The sequence below is a fragment of the Loxodonta africana genome, chromosome 1, assembly GCF_030014295.1.
Source record: "Loxodonta africana isolate mLoxAfr1 chromosome 1, mLoxAfr1.hap2, whole genome shotgun sequence".
Lineage (NCBI taxonomy): Eukaryota > Metazoa > Chordata > Mammalia > Proboscidea > Elephantidae > Loxodonta > Loxodonta africana.
Window position 1 is genome coordinate 104,951,729 of NC_087342.1, and position 19,841 is coordinate 104,971,569.

At 45.3% G+C, this 19,841-nt stretch overlaps 1 protein-coding gene across 27 annotated transcripts in view; it reads right to left on the reverse strand.

Moving 5' to 3' along the window:
• The window catches only part of TRERF1 (transcriptional regulating factor 1), a 257,062-nt gene that overhangs the window by 49,032 nt on the left and 188,189 nt on the right, over positions 1-19,841 (reverse strand). The window contains exon 5 of one of the 27 annotated variants that reach the window (XM_064286018.1): positions 17,240-17,295. The exons of the other annotated variants lie outside the window; for them this stretch is intronic. The gene's annotated coding sequence lies outside the window, so the exon portion shown is untranslated. The remainder of the gene's footprint in view (positions 1-17,239; positions 17,296-19,841) is intronic. 27 annotated transcript variants of the gene reach the window in all.

Genomic DNA, 19,841 nt, shown 5'->3' on the forward strand with positions numbered 1-19,841 from the left:
TGAGTTGTGCAACCATTCTCACCGTCCTTTCCTGAGTTGTTCCTCCCCATTAGCAGAAATTCACTGCCCTCTAAGTTTCCTATCTAATTTTTCAAGTTGCTGTTATCATTTTGATCCCATATAGATGATAGTTCTTAAAAGAGCATGATGCTCAAGGCAGACAGTTAATACTAGTTAAACTAAACCATTGTTTGATTTTAAGAAGACTTAACAGAATATTTTTGTTTTAAGGGTTAGGGCAATAGTTTCAGGGGTTCATCCAAACTTCACAGCTCCAAGAAGTCTGCAGGCCCTGAGAATTTGAAATTCTGTTCTATATTTTCCCCCTATTGATCAGGACTATTCTGTAGGATCTTTGATCGAAATGTTCAGTAATGGTAGTCGACACCATCTAGTTATTCTGTTCTCATGGCAAAGGAGGCGGTTGTTCATGGTGGCAATTAGTCACACCTTTTACCACACATTTCACCAAACAGGGCATTCAAATGGCCACCAAAACACACGAAAAGATGCTCAGTGTCATTAGCCATCAGAGAGATGCAAATCAAAACCATAATGAAATACCAAATCACTCCCACTAGGATGGCTAAGATAAGATAAAATAAAAAAACTGAAAATAACATATGTTGCCGAAGATGTGGGAAAACTGGAACCTTATCCATTGCTGGTGGGAATACAAAATGGTACAGCCGTTGTGGAACAGTGTGGTGGTTCCTCAAAACACTAAAAATAGAACGACCATATGATCCAGCAATTCCACTTCTAGGTATATATTCCAGAGATTTGAAAGCAGGGACAAACAAGAGACTTGTACGCCAATGTTCATTGCAGCACTATCCACAATAGACAAAAGGTGGAAACAACCTAAATGCCTACCCACAGATCAACGCGTGAAAAAATGTAGTACATACAAAGAATGGAATACTCAGCTAGTAGGAGACAGGAAGTCTTAATGCATGCCACAATATGGATGGAGCTGGAAGACATTGTGTTGAGTGAAATAAGTCAATCACAAAAGGACAAATATTTTATGACCTCACTTATATAAAAAGACCAGAAAAGGCAAATGTAAAGAGAACAAAGTTTATTCGTGATTACCAGGGGTGGGAGGGATGGGGAAAGTGGGAGTTAGCAGTGATGGAAACAACGCATTGATTAATTGGTTGCACAGCTGATTACTGTAATTGATGTCAATAGGTTGTATACCTATAAAAAGTTGAGTTTGGCAAAAGTTGCGTGATATATTTACAACAATGACAGAACAAATAAAAAAAGAGCAGCTGCTAAGGCTGCTTATGTACAGCCAAACACTTCATAGGATTTGGTTCCTTGGCTCAGAGGCTTAGGGTCGTGGTTTCACAGGACATCCCAGTTAATCGGCCTAATAACATGTTTACTGCTTCTGTTCTACCTCCTAGTTCGTTTTGTAGTGCCTAGGGTCTTAAGAGCCCACAAGTGGCCATCCAAGGCACAACAATTGGTCTCTATTTGCCTGAAGAAACATTGGAAGAAAGAATGAGAAATAGGAGGAGGATATGGAACGTGTGGCCAGTTGCCTCCAAGAACTGCCTCCTTTGCCATTAGACCAGATTTCCTGTTATAGAAACACAAACTAGGCAATTTGGAGAGCCTGGTCTCGTTCCTGTTTGAGTCCATACCAGCTTCAAACTGGGGAGTACATGAGATTTTCCAAAAATGACATATGCGCACTAAGTTTTACGAGAATCTATGTCCAGATCCTAAACTTTCATAGAAACTCTAGAATTGAACGGGGATGGAGGTGCAGGCTGTCCTTTTCCACGTGCTTTCTCACAATCATCCTCCTCCTTTACAAACAAGCAGACTTCTCCCATCCCGTCTCAAACCTGAGCCTGGCTCACTGCACCAGGGAGAAAAACCTCCCTGCACCAAGCAAGAAGACACTTAAACAATTGAGAGCAACCCTGACAACTGAGTGATAAACCTTTTTGCAAGACAGGTGGTTTCTAGTTCTTTTTTATTAGGAAAACTCGTTGTCTTCGAGTCGACTCCAACTCATAGCAACCCTATAGGACAGGGCAGAACTGCCCCATAGGGTTTTCAAGGAGCACATGGTGGATTCAAGCCGCAGACCGTTTTTGGTTAGCAGCCTAGCTCTTAACCAGGGCTCCCTAGTAGAAATAATTAAAAGATAATTTTGAATGCTAGATGATGATGTGATTTTTGGGGTTGTAATAGATCAACGGATTGAGTGAATCTGCTGTAACAAAACTAGTATTTCTATTTACCTGTTCATGTGAACAAGGGTTTTCAGTGTGATTTATATCTACATAGATGGAAAAAAAAAAAAAAAAAGAAGTGCATTAGATGCTAGTCCTTGTCTCACGTTAGCAACAAATAATATCCTTCCATGCATAAATTAACAAATTAAAGAACTAACCAGCACAGCAACAATCTATTTCCGGACCTGGGCAATAACTTCACGGGCACGCTCACTCTATGATAACTCAAGTTGTAAACTTATGACCTGGTCACATATGGGTCTATATACATGTTGTTGCAAACTGTTAATGTGCTTGGTTGGAGGTTTGTGTTTACCCAGAGGTGCCTTGGAAGAAAGGCCTGGTGACCTACTTCTGAAAGGTCACAGCTATTGAAAACCCTATGGAATAAACAGTTCTACTCTGACACACACGGAGTTGCCATGAGTCAGTGTCAACCTGATGGCAACTAGTGGTGGTAGATATATGTTGTATGCCAATAAAAAAGTTTATTTTGAAAAGTCACCCAGAACTACCATGTCATTGAGATACATTTTTAATGTAACTTTGTATGTTTATTAATTATTTACCTAAATTGGTAATACATTTATGCTGTTTTGATGAACTGTGTACCACTAGTAATTGTAATGATAACTCAAACCAGAAGAAAATTTTAATACTCAGAGCTTTACGATTTTAGGAAATTAAAAAAAATTGTAACTTTATATAAAATTGTTGCAGAGAAATATGATAGGGCCCACCCATTGCCGTCGAGTCAATTCTGACTCATAGCGACCCTATAGCACAGATAGGGCAGCAGATGAAAAAGTTTTAAGTGTGATAATACATTACATATACAACAGTAGGATAAAATTCCATGGTGAGAGTGAAATAAAAATAAAAGTTCACAGAGAAAAAGGGACAATGACTATTAAAGAAGAGCTTGTTTATGCATTTCTAAAATGGATGACGGTGGGTATCAGATTGCTATGGTGTTTAGATTCCACTGGATAAATGAAAAACAGTGATGTAATAGTTTTACTTATAAAAATCAATGTTTACAATATGCTGGAAATTGTACCTTCTAAAACTTATGATAAAATATGTAGATGTAAACTTAAAAATGTGTGAGGGTGTAAATAGTTTTACAAAATTCTTCTGGGGGGATTTTAAGCAGAAATGTTTGAAGAAGACTGCGGAAGTCCCCCACCCCCCCGCCCCCAGCCCAGGGAGCTAGCTTGAGTTGGGTTCAGTCCCTTTCCAAACTATAAAAGAAGGAGGGGGAAAAATTCAGAGCGAAGGGTTCGACTGGATGGAATGAAGGGGAGCAGCGGCAGGAGATGACGGCTGGCCAAAGATGGCTGGGACAGACCCTGAGCGTGCAGCTCCGTGGTGGCTGATGAGAGAAGCAGGGAGACCAGCTGACCTCAGTGCCCGCAATGCGGTCCATGTCACCTGGGAGCTTACTAGAAAAACAGAATCTCGGCCCCAGCCCAGACCTACTGAAACAGAACATACACTTTATCAAGAGCCCCAAGTAATTCATGTACACATGAGAGTTTGAGAAGCTCTGGATTAGGAGGCTCCTGCTGCATCCAGGCAGGACATAAGACCTGAACTAGGATAATAATGGTGGGCAGAAAGAGAGGGAGGAAGGAGAGAGACACATCGGTGCTGACAGTGGGAAGTGACCCTTCCTCCTCAAAATGCTCTGCCCTTCAGGGAATTTTGAGGAATCTGGGAGACACTCCCTCCTTTTCTTACACACACTCTCCCCTTACATTCTCATCCTGCGACTCCCGGTGACTCCCCCTAGCTGAGATCATTTGAGCTCCTGACCAGCTGCCTGCTCCACATCACCACTTCCACGGTTGAGGCCACCTAAAACTCAACATCATCTCCCCCAGCTGGATCCTTGTCCTTGATTCCTCACTCTCTCTTAACCAATCACCACATCCTATTCATTCCCCTCTCAAGTATTTCTTAACTCAATCCATCTTTCTCAGACTCTACTGCTACCTCCCTACTCCAAGGCACCACATTTATCTTCTGGACTATTCCAACAGCCTCCTAACTGGTCTCCCTGCATCTACTCTTGCCCATTCTCCAGACAGCAGTAGCAGAATGAGCTTTTCAAAATGTCACACTGATTCCATCAGCCCACTGCTGAAAACCCTGTGGTGGTGTCCTATAGCTCTTAGATTAAAAATCAAAACCATGAACAAGGCCAACAGGGGTCTGCAGTCTGTCCCTAGTCTCAAGCTGTAACCTTTTTCTTGCTCTTCATTTCTCTCCCTCACACCACAGGATCTTTGCACATGCTGTTTCTACCCTTTGGAGAGTTCTTCTTCCTACTCCCTCTTCATCTAGCCATCTGGGCATCCTTCATTTCTCAGGTCAAACTCCATTTCCTCAGAAAGCCCACCTTGACTCTGACCCCCACGTCTACATCAGGTTCCTATAAAACCACATTCCTTTCCTTCAGACCACTCTTCGCCATTTGTAATTGTACTTCCAACAATGCAATTATTTGATTAATGTATCTTTCCCCATTGGAGCAGGGATCACGTCCGTTTTTGCCTATGATTCTGTATTACCAATGCCTAGCATAATGCCCAGCACACAGTAGGACTTGTTGAAGGAAAGGTAGCATTTGCTGAATGAATGAATCAATTAAAGGAAAAAAGCTAGATAACAACGTTCACGTGCACCACTGATACAGGCAGGAATGGACACAGTATAGGTGGAAGCAGATGGCAAAATTCTCATGAACAAGAGTCAGATTTCACCTTGATCTTGATGGACAATAGGGCCTACAGAGGTGGATGGGGTCAGGAAGGGAACAGTGCGAACAAAGGCATGGAGTCAGGAGGACCATGAAAGGTAGAAGTGTCCATGCTGGGGCACCATGTCCTTGTTGGTAACTCACTGATGATAAGGCTGAATTTGTAAGGTAGGGGCAAATTGTGGTGGGCTTTAAAATGACATCCAACAGTGTTATCTTGTGGGCATTAGGGAGGGCCTGGCAATTTCCGAATGCCCTGAACGCTTCCTCAAAAGGGTTGTACAAAGTCACCTCTCCAATAAGACTTACTTGTTTAAACACACTGGACTCTGAGTCCAACAATCTGATTTCATGTCCCTTCACCATGCCCCTGTGGGTAAAATGGAAGCTAGATAATTTTCTTAACTGTTTCCAATCTGCTGAGTGAAGGGGTTACTTTGCATCCTCAGCTAGAGGACCAAAGAAAAAAACAAGTGCGTTGCTGTCAAGACAATTCCAACTCATGGCAACCCTATGTGTTGCAGAGTAGAAGTGCTTCATAGAGCTTTCTTGACTATAGTCTTTATGGGAGCTGCTTGCCAGGCCTTTCTTCTGTGGTGCTGTTGAGTGGGTTCAAACCGTCAAGCTTTAAGTTGGTAGCTGAACACAAACCATTTATGCCACCCAGGGACCTTCAGCAGGAGGAATCTATTCTTTATAACTGATCTGTTCGCCAATAAGGTAACTGTTTTGCTCATTAATATTTTCAGAACCGCAAATGTAGTTTATTCACAAGAGCAGAACCCTAGAATGTAAGAAGTGGGTTCCCAAAGTGTGATTCCCAGGCTAGCAGCATCAGTACCTCCTGGGAACTTGTTATAAATGCTGATTCTTGGGCTCCACTCCAGACCTACTGAATCAGAACCTCTGAGGTGGTGTCATGGATTGAACTGTGTCCCCCCAAAGCACATATCAACTTGGTTAGGCCACAATGCCCAGTATTGTGTGGTTGTCCTCCATTTTGAGATTGTAATTTTATGTTAAAGAGGATTAGGGTGGGATTGTAACACCCTTACCCGGGTCACATTCCTGATCCAACATAAAGGGAGTTTTCCTGGGGTGTGGCCCGCACCACCTTTTAGATCTCAAGTGATAAAAAGGAAAGGTGAGCAAGCAAAGAGGGAAAACTCACACCACCAAGAAAGCAGTGCCAGGAGCAGAACGTGTCCTTTGGACCTGGGGTCCCTGCGCGGAGAAGCTCCTAGTCCCAGGGAAGATTGATGAGAAGGCTGACAGAGAGAGAAAGCCTTCCCCTGGAGTTGAAGCCCTGAATTTGGACTTTGAGCCTACTCTACTGTGAAGAAATAAATTTCTCTTTGTTAAAGCCATCCACTTGTGGTATTTCTGCTATAGCGGCACTAGATGACTAAGGCAGGTGGGCTCTAGCAATCCTTGTTTTGATGAGCCCTCCAGTTAATTCTGATGCCTACCCTAGTAGAGGACCACTGCCTTAGAGGTCATCTAGTCCAGTCTCCCCCGTATTACAGATAAACAAACTGAGGCCCAGAGATGTAATTTCTTGGTTTAAAGTAGTATGTGGGGTCATAGTAGGCAATCAAGAATCATTTGCTGAATGAAAGAGGGGAAAAGATTTCCCTAAGACAACACAGGGAGCTAGTGGCAAAGCTATGAGATATTTATTTTACATTTGTTAGGGACTGAATTATGTCCATTCCCCCTATCCCAAATACGTGTTGTAAATCCTAACCCCTATACCTGTGGTTAGAATCCCATTTGGGAATGGGTTTTGTTATGTTAATGGACAATATTAATGTAAGGTGTGTCTTAAGTCAATCTCCTTTGAGTATGAAAGAGCATATCAAGCAAAGAAGCAAGCAAGCAAGCAGAGCTGGGGGAAGACAGATGCCAGGCCACATGAAGATCAGGGAGGAGCCAAGGAACCGAAGCTGAAAGAAGACAAGGACCTTCCTCCAGAACCTACAGAGAGAATGCCTTCCCCTAGAGCTGGGGCACCTGATTTTGGACTACTGACCTCCTACACTGAGAGAACGAATTTCTGTTTGTTAAAGCCACCCACTGGTGGTACTTCTGCTACAGCAGCACTAGACAACTAAGACAACATTAAAATTATATATATTTTTGAATAGGTACTATATTCACATGCTTCAGAATTCAAAAGATAAAAAGAGTATACAACAGAATGAAAATGACCCCAAATAAAGGCTTGAACATAAAGTGAAAAAGTTACACCAAATTTTTAAAAAGGTACGAGTTGGAATCAATTTGATGGCAATGGGTTTGGTTTTTTAATTTTTTTATATGCGCAAAGTCTCCCATGACCCCTGGTCACAGGCACCTAGCACCATTCCTGGGACACTCATTCAGGTTCTTGCATATTCTCCTGGACACATTTATGCCCGTACAAGAACACTGACACATCACCTCTCCCCTGACCCCTTTTATACAAATGGTAGTGTGCTGGGTCCACAGTTCAGCATCTTGCCAAAAGGGTATTTTAAACACATTATTCAAAATCTGGAAACTGTTCTTGGTGGATTAGTCAATCTCACAGAACTGCTAGAAGACCAAGTCAGGATTCAAGTCTTTATTATTTTTCTAATCAGGTACCCATTTTGCTCATTACGTACATTTCCTATTGGGTAATTGGTACCAGGAGGTTTTATCATTCATGAGCTAATTAACAAAACGACTACATTCACATATCTTTGGTCAATTCCTTCCTTAGAACAAGACTCTAGGATTCAAGTGGGCTCAACAAATAAATACCCACTCAGAATTAAAAGGGAGCTCTTTTTTTTTCTAGTGGGACAAAGGTCTTGGCTGCCAACTGAAAGGTCGGCGGTTTGAATCCAACCAGCGGCTCCGTGGGAGAAAAACCTGATGAAGTGCTCCCATAAAGATTTACAGCCTAAGAAACCGTATGGGGAAGTTCTATTCTGTCATACACGGTCACTATGAGTGGAAATTGACTTGATGGCACACAACAACAACAGAACGCAAAGTGCTATTACAGATTAAATTGTATCCCCCAAAATTTATGTTGATGATGTCCTAACCCCTGTACCTGTAACCATGATGGTGTTTGGGAATTGGGTCTTTGAAGATGTTATCAGTTAATATAAGGTTATACTGGAGTAGGGTGGGTCTGGAAACCCTGGCGGCATAGTGGTTAAGAGCTACAACTGCTAACTGGCAGTTCAAATCCACCAGGTGCTCCTTGGAAACTCTATGGGGCAGTTCTACTCTGTCCTACAGGGTCACTATTAGTTGAAATCGACTCAATGGTAATGGGTTTTTTTAACGGGTTTTAGGGTGAGTCTTAATCTTATATGACTGGTGTTCTATAAAAGAGAAGAGATACAGAGATAGACACAGACAGAAAGAGGATGGCTATGTGAGAAATATCTACAATCCAAGGAACACCTGGGGCTACCAGAAGCTGGGAAAGACAAGGAAGGCCCTTCCCCTACAGGATTTGGAGAGAACATGGTGCCACCATGCTGAATTCGGACTCCTAGCCTCCAGAACTGTGAGACAACAAATTTCTGTTCTTATACCAAAACAAAAACCAAATCCAGTGCCGTCGAGTCGATTCCAACTCATAGTGACCCTACAGGACAGAGTAGAACTGCCCCATAGAGTTTCCAAGGAGCGCCTGACGGATTCAAACTGCTGACCCTTTGGTTAGCAGCTATAGCACTTAACCACTATGTCACCAGGGTTTATAAGCTTATAAGCCATCCAATTTGTGGTATATTGTTATGGCAGCCCTGTTGTTGTTAGGTGCTGTAGAATCGATTTCAAATCACAGAGACCCCATATGACAGTGCAGAACTACCCCATAGGGTTTTCAAGGCTGTAGTCTTTATTGGAGATCACTAAGTCTTTCCCCTGCAGTATTGCTGGGTGGGTCTGAATGGCCAATCATTTGGTTAGCAGCCAAGCACTGCAGTGCAATGGATCACTTATATATGGCTTTTTTTGCCATGGTCACGTAACTCCCATCCAAGTGATTGGGTGGGACTAGGCAAATGAGGTCTGTGGAACCCTAACAAAGAGACTGGTCAGTTTTGCCATTCTTCTAGGCTTCAAATGAATTACCCCAGAGATGGAAAAGAGAGGATCTCACCACTACCAAGGAAGAAGAGCCAGGAGTGGAGTGTGTCTTTTGGACCTGGGATCCCTGGGCTGAGAGGCTCCTGGAATCAGGAGACCAAGAGAGAGAGTTGTAACACAGAAGATGGCAAGAAATAGCAGCAGCACAACCAGGAGACCAGCAGGAGAGGGCCCAGCCCATGGAATGAGAAAGCTGAGTAGCTTTGGGCAGGAGGCTTGCTGGCAGAGTAGGGTGCCTCACGGTAGAGCTAGGTTTGCCAACCCACAGAGCTAGAGCTTAGCGCCTTCGGGCCGAGGCTTCCTGGCAGAGTAGGGGTGCCTCAGGGTACTTACTGGCAGAGGTAAAAGAGCTTTCTAACACCTGCTCTAGTAGGGCAGAGGCCAAGGGGCCAGCGAGAGGTGTGCCTGTGGGCACAGCTGAGAAGAGGCTGTCCTGATGAAAAAACTGTATCCTGAGCATTCCCGAACCTGAACTGTAACCTGTTATTCCCCTAATAAACCCCATAACTGTGAGTATTGTCTGTGAGCTCTGTGTGGCCATTGCAACAACTTAGCGAACTCAGCAGAGAAGTAGAGAGTGCTGTGGGCTGGATGGCTGGTGTCAGAACTGGTAAAGATGGCGGAGAGGAGGCATATCGGATCTCCACTTCATAGGAATCAGCCTTGGGCTGTTATCTTAATCCTCCTTCCCCCTTGTGAAGTTAGAGAAGGCCAGATACCGCCCCCACAACATTTTTTACAAGCACTTCACCATTTGCACCACTAGGTTCCTTATGCTAGCCCTAGGAAATTAGACAGTGCCCCTACATGACCCTAGCAGCCTGTAATAGCCTTCTCTGCTGAATTCACCACAGCGCAGTCCCATGACCCGTCTCCCCGACTGGCCATCCAGTCAGAGACAGCATCCCACCCATCTGTGTCTACAGTGCCTGAGACACAGGAGAGGATTGATCTGAAACGTTGAGCCAGGCAAGTGAGCCCCAGAGCAGGTCCCTTCACCTCCCAGGTTCCCTGACATGGTCAGAATTTACCATTTTCTGTTGAGACCATGGTGCCCTAAATTAGTGCCAGATGCATGGAGTGCTGGAGAAACTAACAAGGCTCTACAGAGACCTCCCAGCACAGGAGTCCACACACTTTATATCTAAAGGGCCAGAGAGTCAATATTTTCAGGCTTGCAGGCCACACAGTCTGTTGGAACTCTGTAGTTGTAGCCTGAAAGCAGCCACAGACAACATACATGTAAGCAGATGGGCATGACTGTGTTCCAACACAACTTAATTTAGAGACACTGAAATTTGAATCTCCTGTCATCTTCATGAAGCCCTGGTGGCGCAGTGCTTAAGAGCTTGGCTGCAAATCAAAAGGCTGGCAGTTCGAATACACCAGCTGCTTCTTGGAAACCCTATGGGAAAGCTTTACTCTGTCCTATAGGGTCACTATGAGTCAGAGCCAACTTGACAGCAATGGTTTTTGGTTTTATAATTTTCACATGTCAAGAAATAGTGTTCTTTTTCTTTTTCTTCAACCATTTAAAGATGTAAAAACCCTTCTAAGCTCACAGGCTGTACAAGAACAGGCAGTGGGCTGCATTTGGCCTGAGAGCCATAGTTTGCTGATCCTCGTTGTAGTGCATCAAAGTCCCTCTCCCTGTCTCCCGACCCCCAGGGGTACCAGGAGTCAGAGGCACAGTCTGCAGGGAGGATATGTGTCAGAAAGGGCCATCCTTTGAACCAGACAGAGAGGAAGTCCACTTTGCCAAGGTCTCAGCAGGACTTGTTTGCTTACAAACCCAAAAGGGTAACACCCTGCTCCTGCCAGACCACCACCGCTTATTTGAGAAAGAAAAACCAGAAAGATTTTCCTTTTGCTAATACCAGATCATCATTTAGCAGCTGTATACACAATTCCAAGGAGCCCTGGTGGCTAAGTAGTTAAGTGCTCGATTCATAACTGAAAGGTCAGCAGTTCGAACCCACCAGCCACTCCCAGGTAGAACGATGTGGCAGTCCACTTCCATAAAGATCTACAGCCTTGGAAACTCTATGGACAGTTCTACCCTGTCCTATAGGGTCTCTGAGTTAGAACTGACTCAATGGCAATGGGTTTATATTAAATTCCTCACATGATTAGGCTTATGTCTTTTTTTTTTTTTTAATTATTATTATTTAGGCTTATGTTTCAGTCAAGCCTTCCTCTCAGGTCCATCAAATAACTTGAACTCAGATTCCCCTGGAATTTCTCTTATTCCAACCCTCCCAACCCCCAAAAGGAGGCAGGAGCCAAGGGCAGCTCTCCAGGATACAGGCTCATGATTTCCTTTCTAGCAAAGTTGTTGTTTTAAATGCTTTCTGATTAGTCTTCTAAATAAAGCCAGAGCATAACCCGATTGCTGTGGACATGTTGTGCCAATGACAGCGATCAGCACCCAACCCTCCCTCAGCTTGAGTGTCAGGCTCCCTCTTATTCCTTCATGGCCCCTCTGATTCCTTCCCTGGACTTCATGCTGCATCTCAGCTGTAAGAGGATTTTCAAGGCTCCCTTTGGTCAACAAAACTCCCTAAAAAATCGGTTACTGTTGAGTTGATTCCAACTCATAGCCACCCCATGTGTCGCAGAGTAGAACTGTGCTCTATAGAGTTTTCATGTCTGTGACCTTTCGGAAGCAAATTGCCAAGGTCTTTCTTCTTTAGTGCCTCTGGGTAGGTTAGAACAGTCAACCCTTTGGTTAGCAGCCAGTACTTAATCATTTGTGCCACCCAAGGACACCTCTGGGCATCAAGGGGCATTGATTCCTGCATTCCTTGGTCTCACCCTGTGACATCAACTGCTCCCTCCAAGCCCTTGGAAACACCAAGAAGCCTGACTCACAGCCCAGGAACATGCAGATTAAAAGGTCTGAGCCTTGCCTCCTGTAGATGGATCTATACCAGGAAGTGGAGATTGGAGCTATGTGGTATGATTAATTACTTTGGTGTGTGGCCTTTCTAGCCATGGTCTTGTGACTCCCACCCGGGTGACTGAGTAAGGCTGTGCAAATAAGATAATTGTGGCTCACTGAGGGGACTGGTCAGTTTTGCCTTAAAAGAGAGACAGCTCCAGAGCAGGAGGAGAGCTCACCACCATGGCGGACTGGCAGTGGGCTTCCTGGACCATGGAGCCTGCGGAGCGAGAAAGCTGACTGCCTTTGGGCAGAGATTAAGGGCCAGGGAGAAGTCTATGCCTGACCCATGAATTTGGGACTTACCAGCCTCCACAACCACTTGAGCCATTTCCTTTACATGGTTCGTGAACTCTGTGAGAGGTTGCGGCAAATTAGGGAACCAAAGATAGGAGGGAGAGTACTGAGGGGAGAGGGAATAGTTGATGTGAGAGATGATGGACTGGTATAGCAGCCTGGAAAACTTGGACACTCGAGACCTCTTTAACCTCTGCCTCGTAGGATCCAGCTTTGTGCTGATCCTTATAAAAGAAATTATTCGTTTAAGCTATTTCATTTTCTGGTGCGGGGGTTCCTGGTCCTTGTTGCCAAGGCTCTTTCCTCTGGGCTAGCAGTAGTTCTTTACCGGAGAATGTAACATTGTCTTCCCCCGTGACTTTCATATGCCATTTCTTCTCTCCTTATCTATCTGGTGTAGAGCAATGCGGATGTTGAGGATATGGGGAGAGAAGTGGGGGCCCACAGGAGTCTAGGGTGGCTTCCTGGAGGAGGTGGCCATGGTCTGAGGGGGCCCTATTGATATAGTCCTAAGTAAATTTTTTCAAACCACCCATCTCCACAAATGGCTAGGGCTGGGTAGGGAGATTAGGAATATGAGGAGCAATTCTGTAAATATGGTGTAGTAAGAGGGACACTGGACAAGAAAACAGGAGCTGTTATGAACTGAATTGTGTCCCCCAAAATATGTGTTGAAATCCTAACCCTTCTACCTGGTGATATAGTGGTTGAGAGCTATGGCTGCTAACCAAAAGGTCAGCAGTTCGAATCCACCAGGTACTCCTTGGAAGCTCTATGGGGCAGTTCTACTCTGTTCTATAGGGTTGCTTTGAATCAGTCGACTGAATGGCAATGGGTTTGGTTTTTTTTTATACCTGTGGCTAGGAGCACTGGTGGTGTGGTGGTTAAAAGTGCCTGTCTGCTAACCAAAACGTCAACTGTTCTGTAGAAGATGTGGCAGTCTACTTCTGTAAAGATTTACAGCCTTGGAACTCCTATGGGGCAGTTCTACTTTGTCTTATAGGGTTCTTGTGAGTTGGAATCAACTCAAGAGCAAGGAGTTTTTTGGTCTTATGCTTGTGTATGTAATCCCATTTGGGAATAGGGTTTTCTTTGTTATATTAATGAGGTCCTATTAGTATAGGGTGTGTCTTAAATTTACTCACTTTTGAGATATAGAAAGAGCCAATTAGGCACAAGAAGCAAGCACAAATGGAGGGGAAGGTACATGCAACGTGACACGGAGATCACCAAGGAACCAAGGAATGGTGGGTCTACAGAAACTGAAAGACACCCTCCCCCAGAGGTAACAGAGAGAGGGCTTTCCCCTAGAGCTGGTGCCCTGAATTCGAACTTTTAACCTCCTGAACTGTGAGAAAATAAATTTCTGTTTTTTAAAATCACCGACTTGTGGTATTTCTGTTATAGCAGCACTAAGAGACGAGCCCTGAAGTTCCACTGACTCATTGTGTGCCCCTGGGTAAGTTATTTGCCCTTCTCTGGACCCCAGCCATGTTTTATATATCCAGATAATTGAAGCAAAGCCTTCCTGGAGCGAGCCTGAATACAATCAATAAAGTGTCTCCATCTTTTATTGACTTGGAAAGTCTGAAATCAGGTTTCTGCAACCAACTGGTATTCGATGCATGAACCTGACCACTGTTTAGGGGGCAAATGCACAAAGCATGGAGACCACCACGTGGTGTCCTCCCCTCCTTCCAGGACACAGAAGTTAGGGAAGGGGGAGGCAGTGTTAGCTGACCTAACTGATGTTAGGAAGCACTGACTGAGTGCTTCTTGTATACTGAGCACCACATGAATGTTCCTCAAATGAGTGCTTTAAAAATAAATCAAAACTCAAAGAAACTGAAACATAAGGTTTATTCTTAGCAGTTATTCTATATGCATATAGGGAGATCATTCTGATTCCAAAAAAAAAGTAAACAGCTGGAAGTAGGCTGGTTACAAGGAAGCTTATAAAGAAAAGAGGACGGAGAAGAATAGAAAGCCAACCACTGGCTCATGTTAACATGATTGATTGAACCTTGCCCTTCTCAGTCTTACTGAAACCAGCTGATTACTGAATGGTCTCTGGCCTGGTAGCTAAAAATTTGGTTTTGTGGGTAAAGAAAAAACTTTAAAATCAAAGTAAGATGTCTGTTATTAATTTTTCTCTTTGACAGGACTGATAAAGACAGTTATCACCTATGGTCCCAGGGAAGAAACTGACATGATACATATGCAGAGCTAATGTAGGAAACTTACCCTAACTTTCAGAGCCTAATGGGCAAGATGCAATAAGCTCCAACAGGGACATGCCAGGGATGAGGGCCACACCAGCCTGCCTGCCGCCTCCACGGAGCCTTCCCCAACCCACAGTTGACCCAACGCCCTCCTCATCCCTTATCCCCTGTGATGATGAGGCTGACACATGACTCAGCCAAGTGGTCTGCAGAGAGAAGATAGGGCAGGGAGACACCTAAACAATCCACAGGTGAGATCCCAAGTGACCCAAATCCTGGCCATGTCATAATTACAGGTTTCTCTTCTTCTGCTAGGAGAAGTTCCGAATAAATCAGCAGCCATACTGAGGACCTCCTCTGTGTCAAGATAGAGAGATGAACAGGTCATGGTCCTGGCCTCACAAAGCTTACTGTCATGGGGGCTGGGGACCTCATGGCTAGAAGACAGGCAGCTTCGCCCTGCCCCGACCTTCACATTCTTTCAAACAGACACTGAAGTCCCATTGTGCCAGGACTCTAAGGGAGATACAAAAAACTGCACACCTGTGTCTTTAAGCTCACAGCCTGTGGCAGGGGCTTCCAAAAGACTATTGGAAATTTTACATCAAAGAGGGAGAGAAAGGCGATTAGCAATCCCAAATTGAGTGGGAGTCACAGTAAGAGGTTCACACCTTGCAGGCTGCTGAGGTTACTCTTAGCCAGGGCCCAGGAGGTGTTGTGGACCCAGGGAGGGTCCGTGCAGGGTCCTAGCTGGAGGGGTCTGTGTCAGGACTCACAGTGAGGCTCTTCCACTCCTGCCCTGGAGGACATGGGGCACCAGGCCTTGTGAATCAGTGCTTGGGACTGCAGCCAAAGAAAGGTCCCCATCCCCACAGCTATCCAGGACTGGCTGGGGCAGGGCAGGTGCAACAGGGCAGGGCTGGGAGGAGGGGAGGAGATTTCCCTCTGGCTTATTCCTGGGAAGCCATAGGGAGTACAGGAGGTGAAGATGGAGGGGAAAGGGAGCTGGCGGGGAGAGCTGACCCCCTTTGTGCCACCCCCAGCCTCAGAATGAATTATCAATCTAAGACGACACGTCAAGCGCCCGAGCGCTCTGTTCCCATTACTCAAGCCCCACACCCAGCATCTTGGGATCCGGGTGGCTAGGAGAGCCTCTGGCCTGGCCAACACAGACTGCTTCCCCTATAGGGGCTGGTGGGGAGGGGAGTGGCCAACAGTGTCCCTGTGTCCCTGCCATGCACAGCCAGGATTGTACTACTCCACAAGGTCTTTTCAGGCCCTAGGATTTCAAGTCTCAGGCCAGGGTGCTCAGGGGTGGGAGTCTTCAGATGCCATGGTTATGGGTTCAGTTCCCCAATGGACCTGCTCGCTTGGCTTTGGTCTGCAGCCTTCAAAGGCATAAAAACAAAACAAGACAAAACAAAAACCAAAACTCCAATGTTGTTGAGTCAATTCTGACTCATAGTGACCTTATAGGACAGGGTAGAAATGCCCCATAGGCTTCCAAGGGTGTAATCTTTACAGGAGCAGGCTTCCACATCTTTCTCCCATGGAGTAGCTGGTGGGTTTCAACTACTGATCTTTCGGTTAACAGCCAAATGCTTAACCACTGTGCCACCAGGGCTCCTTTCAAAGGCATTAGACTGTATAAAAAACAAATGCCCCAGGACACCCAGGACCCCTGAGAAGGGGTGGGTATCTTAGGAAAAACCATCCCCCTTCTTGCTGGAAAACAGCTCACAACTCTCTGGGTAACAAAGTTAGTGATACTCCCTTGTATATAAAATAGTTGTCTTTGTGTTTGCTGAGGGTCAGCTGCCACCATATTTGGGTGCTTGTTGGTGTCTTCTGGGCTCTCCTGCCTGTACTTCACATGGGAAGTTCCTTGCAGGACTCCCAGGGTGCAGGTGTCATTGCCACACTTGGGGCATTCTGTAAACACTGGCAGTAAAGATGGCCCACAGAGCCCACCCAGGGGGGCCGCCTGGGCCGCCGTCTCTTCACTGGGGCCTTGGACAGGCAATCCTTCAGGTCGTTTTGGCTCAGAGTTCTAAAACCTTTTGGGGAATTCTGTGAGTAAACAAATAAGCCAGATGGACCTCTGGTGCCTGGGGCTGGAGCCTTCCCAGGGGCACTTCCTGAGTCACCCCCTCCTCCAAGAGGCCCTGGTAAACCTAACTGCTGTCAGTCAGTTGCTCGCACTCACCTACCCAGCAGGTGGGAACCCTCGAGGGCAGGCAGCGTCTGCTAGTGCTTATAGCCTGTGTGCCTCGTGGTGTTCACCCGTGTTTAATCGATGAAGCCAGGTTGAGGTTCCTCTCTCACTTCAAGTTTCCCATCGCCTGTAGTCCACCAAGGTTTGAACCCCTTGCTTGGCTGCCTCTAGTGTTAGCTCCTTTGCCCTTCAATGTGCGGAGGAAGGCCAGCCTTCCCAGTCAGAGGAGAAAGCTTCCTCACTCAAGGGTCCAGGAAAGCCTCCTCCTGCAGCACCTTGCACAGGCTCTCAGGGCCCCTGTGAGCTGTGGAGGGTGGGGAAAGCAGGGAGTGATGGGGCCAAAGGCATGAATCAAGGAAGACATACTGGAAGAGTCAAAAGCTGACAGGTGCTGCTGCCTACCTGAGACTGTTTTGGTGGGAGGATCTTGCTCCAAACTTGTTCCAGATCACGGCCTGCTGAGATTTTCAAAAATTGTGTATGTTCATTTACAAAAGCTTCTAAGAATTCAAGTGTGATAAAAACCCAAACCCATTGCTATCGAGTTGATTCCGACTCATAGCAGCCCTATAGGACAGAGTAGAACCGCCTGATAGAGTTTCCAAGGAGCACCTAGTGGATTCAAACTTTCAACCTCTTGGTTAGCAGCTGTAGCACTTAACCACTACGCCACCAGGGTTTTCTCAAGTACGATAGAGTATATAAAGTTGGAAGTGGAAATTCCCTACACCCCCCTCACCTGAGATCCTCACTGTTAAAATAGTTTTATGTGTGGCAGTATCAAGGGATCACAAAGCTTGGCTTCCCCCTACCAGAGGGTTTCTGAGAGGCCTCAGGAAATATCTTGCCCTTTCTGGGTTTGTTCCCTCCTCTGGTAATGCTTCCTGTCTCCCATGGGGAGCCCCCAAACCTGTCTGGATTTGCTCGAGATAGATTTCCAGTTGGTCATTGGCCCCCTATCTCAATGGGCAAATTTCTTGCCTGAACAACTTCCCTTTCTGTTAGGGGACCAGAGAGCTGAAGGGAAGCATCCACCAGGGGTCCCTACAGCTGAACTGAGCAGAAATGGGGACCCCGAGCATAGGGGGGGTGGGCAGCAGAGAGAGTGTGAGGAACACACACACACACACACACACACACAAACACACACACACCCACCCCTCCCTGCCTTCTCTATTGTACCATGAACAGAGTTTGGCCCAAAGCAGATTCACTCAGTGTTTACAGAATGCAACAAACAAGTTCGTCAAACATTGGCCCTGTGTGCCTAAAGATTAGGAAGGGACGGAGCTAATGCCTTTCACAGGGCGCCGATGAGGTGCAGGGTTGAGCCTGGGACTCATAACAAATGATACATACAAATGACCTATACCAAGGGTATTCCCTGTATAATTGTTTGAATAGCAAAAGGCTGAAAACAACCCAGCAACAAAGGATTTGGTTAAAGGGAATTAGGAAATAACCATACATTGGAATACAACACAGCTGTTAAAAAGAGCAGGGAAACTCTCTAGGAGATGATAAAAAGATCTCCAATGTTCAGTGAAAAAGCATGATGCAAAACAGTGTGTTTAATACGTTGTCTTCTGGGTAAAAAATGGTTAAAATAAGAATATATATGTGTGTGTATGTATGCGTGTGTATTCATAGTTGCTTGTGTATGTATAAAGATATTCTGGAAAGATCCAAAAAACTAGTAATAGTTGCCTGGTTGGGGGGGGGGAAGACTGGTGGCATAATGGTTAAGAACTAAGGCTGCTAACCAAAAGGTCGGCAGTTTGAATCTACCAGGTGCTCCTTGGAAACCATATGGGGCAGTTCTACTCTGTCCTATATGGTCGCTACGAGTTGGAATTGACTCCACGGCAATGGGTTTGGTTTGTTTATTTTTTTGTGGAGAAGGGGTGAGAATTGGGCAGGTTGCGGGGAAGGGCAGGAAGGAAACTTTTCCCTTTATAGTTTTTTATATTTTTCTAAAATTTTGGACTATATGAATGTATTACTTCTTTCCAAAATAAACAGATATAATGGAACAGCGAAAAAAATCCCATGCACACTTAAAAGCAATACATTTGTACCTTAAAAATTGATTTTAACTTAAAACATAAACGTCTTACTAATCTTTTGAGGTAGACCCCAGGCCTTTTCTTTACTTATAGATCTGTTGACTAGAACCCTGCAGTTGTCTTTTATGCATAAACCACCCCACAATGCGTAATCTTTAATTTTCCCGTTTGGTTCTTTTAAAAAGCAGCCAGAAGTGGAAGACACTAGTAAAGGAACTGTGGCGCAGAGCCCTCTCAGATACTGACATTCCCCCTCCCTCTTCCACCAGTCTTTAACCCTTGCCATTCCCACACCTAACTCAGCAACAATTTTCTTTTGTGGCTTGCTTTCATAAATTCTTTCTAAAGCATTCAGTTTGCTATTCATAGAAACAGCACTTCTCTTTTTGCATTCACAGGCCATCAGCTTACATCACATTCAATTAATTAACGTAATTACAGTAACAAGTGCAACGGGCATAAACGGGTTTGCGGACCAACACAGCTGGTGGTGGTTCAGCCCTGACTACATTTGTGGGACGGAAGCCCTGGTGGCAAAACAGTAAAGTAATCTGCTGTTACCTGGCAGTTCAAACCCATCCAGCGCTCCTCAGGAGAACGACCTGGCTGGATCTGCTCCCAGAAAGGTTACCAAAAGCCCATTGCCTTTGATTCGATTCCTGCTCATAGTAACCCTACAGGACAAAGTAGAACTGCCCCATAGGATTTCCAAGGCAGAAATCTTTACGGAAGCAGCCTGCTACATCTTTCTCCCACAGAGCAGCTAACCACTCCAGAAAACCCTATGGGGCAGTTCTAATCTGTCACATGGTCTAGTTGGAATAGACTCTCTCTACCTAGCGACAACAAAAACGTTTGTGGGAGCAGGTTCCCAGGAGTACTAAGGAGCCCTGGGAGGCAGTCAGTTGCCAGTACTGTGTATGTAAATGCCTTGTAAA